This window comes from Elephas maximus, chromosome 18 (assembly GCF_024166365.1).
Source record: "Elephas maximus indicus isolate mEleMax1 chromosome 18, mEleMax1 primary haplotype, whole genome shotgun sequence".
NCBI lineage: Eukaryota > Metazoa > Chordata > Mammalia > Proboscidea > Elephantidae > Elephas > Elephas maximus.
The window spans coordinates 61,071,614-61,075,561 of NC_064836.1; positions in this window are offsets into that span (position 1 = coordinate 61,071,614).

The following is a 3,948-nucleotide window of genomic DNA, read 5'->3' on the forward strand; positions in this document are numbered from 1 at the left end:
TCTTTTTGTGGCTATAGATAATATCCTATAATAAGATAAATATGGAAGCAGGGATACCAGAGGGTGACTTGTGGTTGTCTAGGTTGGAGATGGTGATGGCTTAACTATAGGGGAAATAACAGAAATGTAGCAAAGTGGACAGATTGAGACATATTTTGGAGTTTCGATTGAAATGACTTGGTGGTACATGGGGTGAAGAGAGTTCGAAAAATGGAGGAAAAAGCTTGGCTTATAAGAAAATGAAAATATAGTGTGCCATATCTGAGATGTAAACAAAGCGTATTGAGAGGATAAGTGTATGGGGAGAGGGAGCAGTAGTTTTCTTGGGATGAGATATGTTGGAGGAGCCTACCTGCAGCCACCCAAGTGGGAGATATAAAATAAACAGATTTAGGAGTCTAGACTGGGGAGAGGTACGGGATGGAGATAATAGATTTGGAAACAGCATAAAGATACTATTTCTTACCATAAGTACTACAGAAAATACTATAAACTAAAAAGAAAAAAAGCCTTAAGCAGTATCCTGACACAATCCAATAACTTGACATTGATCACAGGAGGAATAGCTGGCAAAAAAAAAAAAAACTATAAAAGAGGGGCTGGTCAGGCAAGAGGAAAACCAGGAGTTTGTAGTGATGTGGAAGCCAAGACAGGAGTGAGTTTCATGAAGGAGGGGTGGTCAACTATCTCTAATGTTGCAGAGCCTTCACGTAAGGATAGAACAGAGAGATTCAATTGAATTTTGGAAATGTATAAGTCTTTGGTGATCTAGACAGGAGAAAGATAAGCCATACTGGGAAGCTGGCAGCCAGATTGGAAATTTGAAAGCAATTAGAAGAGGATCTGAAGATGGCAGGAGTAAACATAAACAATTTTTTAAAGAAGTTTTATCTGTTTTTTAAGTGAGTTGAAAATGAGTTAGTAGTTGGGAGAGAATGTGGGGTCAAGAAAGTCTATTTTTTTAAGGCCGATGCTACCTGAGCATATTTGTAGGTTAGTTGAGAAAAATTGAAAAGCGATGGAAAAATTGGTAAAGCAGGAAAGGGGAATGCAATAGATCGATAGAGTGAAGTCCTTGGGAAGATGAGAGCAGTTGGAATCTGTAGCTCAAGGAGACTTGGCCATAGATATGTGACAGAACATTTATTCCATTTTAACAGGAAGAATATAAGACAGAGAAGGTGAGTACAAAAGAAGGCAACATTTTTTATAGATTTAGAGGTAGAGGGTTGAGGGAGTCTCTCTCTCATGGCTTCTACTTTCTTGATGAAGTATGATATGAACTCATTGTTAAATATGGAAGAAGGTGAGAGGTATATGGGTTGTTTGGAGACATTAAAAAAAGTGTGAAAAAAGAGCCAGAGAACAGGAAAATGGACTTACTTGGGAAATGTAGTAAGATTGAAAGTAATATGGAGAGTCCAATTCAGTTTGACATTTATAAATGCAAGGTGAAATATGACAGCCCATTTGTGAAATATTTTGCAATAATTTTTCATTTCTCATATAGAAAGTGCAGAAAAATCAGGTGGTTTAGTTAAGCCAGATTTGAGGTTTTGCCACGTAAATATGAAAGAGAGAGAACAAAAGGATTGAGGTCATTTTTAGGAAGTGATTATAATGACCAACGTGTATTCTAAGATGGACTAGGAGGATGTGAAGATGGAAAGTAGGAAGAACAAAATAATAGAATAAAGGAAAAAAAAAAAACTGGTGGGGTCAATTATACTGCGGTTGAGTGTTGTAGTGGTGGTATATTTGTAAGTAAAATGGAAGGAAAGCATGTGGCCAGTGAATGTAATGTTAACATGGAGATTTTTAAGGCAGTATAATTACTGATGATAACAAAGTTCAGGTGTGACTTAGTGAGTAGGTGAGGTGAGGCAGGGAGGGAGAAAATGGTGGTTGAAGGTAAGGAAGCTTAGGAGCTCGGAGAAAAATGAGTCGTTAGGTGGGCCATCCCCATAGATGATGATGTTACCAATAATAAAGTCAGGCAAAGATATGGGATGGAAATACAGTGAAACAGGAGCTAAAATTTCAACCAATTTGTGGTGAATGAGCAGTTACATGAAGATGAAGGCGAGCAAGAAACACGGAAGCATTATTCTTAATTTAGTCATCTTATAATTTCAGCCTTGCCACAACCACTATATGTATAATTGGCTGTAAACACATGCTTTTAATGAACTACCCTCCTTTTACCCATATGCTTATATATGTGCAGCCCACAGTAGAGACTAGATGTGGCCCTCATTATTCTCATTATCTCTAAAATCAACTTTATTCATAGAGTGTCTTGCAATTTTACCTGTAGCCTATTCTTTCTCATACTTAATCTTTAGGAAGCTATCAGTATGTGAATTTTATTTCTTTTCCCTTTCTCCCACTTGTGGCACTGCCTTGAGATAAACTGTAAACATTATTATAACCCTCTGTGATACAATGAATCACTTTTATACAGCCCTTTTCTCCATGGGGTTATAACTCCCACAAAATGATTGGGTAGAACTACACAAATAAAGTGCTTGTAGCCCACTAAGGCCACTGAACAGCTTGCTAACTATGCAGATAAAGTGCATGGAGCCCATGTTGGGGTGGGACCATGTAACCAAGGTGTATGGAACCCTAATGAGAAGAGTGGCCAGTTTTTCCATCTTGTTAGGCTTAAAAAGAGCAACAATCCCAGAGCAGAAAGGGAAACTCACTACCAACAAGAAGAAGGGATGGGAGCCGAGCACATCCTTTGGCCCCAGGATCCCTGTGTTGAGAACTTTCCAGAGCCAGGAGACAGAGAGACAGAGAGCTATAATACCAGACACAGTGCCAGATGGTCAGAAGCAGCAGCAAAGAAGCAGGGGCAGCAGAACTGGAGACTGGTGAAAGAACAAGATGTCTACAGTGGGCATGCCAATCAACAGAGCAAGAGGGTTGAACACCTTCAGGCAGGAGGCTTCTTTTTGTGGGGCAGAGGGGAGACTTGTCTGAGGAGCTAAGCTTGCTGACCCACAAACAGAAAGGGCTGAACGCCTTTGGGCTGAGCTTACTAGTGGAGTGGATGCCCAGGCACTTATTGGCAGAGCTAAAGAGCTTTGTAACACTTGCCCTAGCAGGGCAGAGGCCAGGCCAAGGGGCTGAGGGGCCTACTTGCTGAGAGAGAGGCTTGCCTGCGTGCACAGCTGAGAAGAGGCTGTCCGGATCAAAGAACTGTATCCTGAGTTCTTGAAACTGAATTGTAATCCGTTATTTCCCTAATAAACCTCGTAGGTGTGAGTATTATCTCTGAGTTCTGTGTGTCCATCGCAATGAATTATCACAACCAGCAGAAAAGTAGGGAGTGCTGTGGGAGGGATGGCTGGTATTAGAGAGGAGTATGTTGGCCCTCTATCTCATTAGGGACTGGCTTTGGGCTGTTGCTGATGGTGTCTTTCTCCCTCTTGTGAAGTCAGAGGAGGTCAGAATGCCTCCACCAGGTCATTTTTTTCACCTTCCTTCCCCACAATGTTTCCAAAGTCTGGCTTCTTAATTAACTCTTTCCTACTTTGTGCACAATGTTCTCATTTTTTTTTTCTTTTCTGAAGGCAGTTCTATTAGGTTTCTTTTACTAGTTCTATTTTAGGCTCTACCCACTGCCATTACTTCCTTACTGATTGTGCTTTTTTTTTTTTTTTGCCATATAAATTTCTGATTGAATTACATATACACAAACACACCTACTATTGGTGTTTTACATGAAATAGTGGTCTGTTCAATCTCCGTATTTAAAAAAATATAACTCTTCTAGTCACTTTTGGTGGTAGGCCAAGTATGTTAATTAGAGTGTACTGAACAAAGTAATATTTCCAGTCTCTGCACATATATTATTCAATTTGATCAAGCTTCAATATGTAAAAGCTTTTCTGCAAAATATAGTGTCAAAATGTTACAGTCTTACAGTCTTTGGTCAGA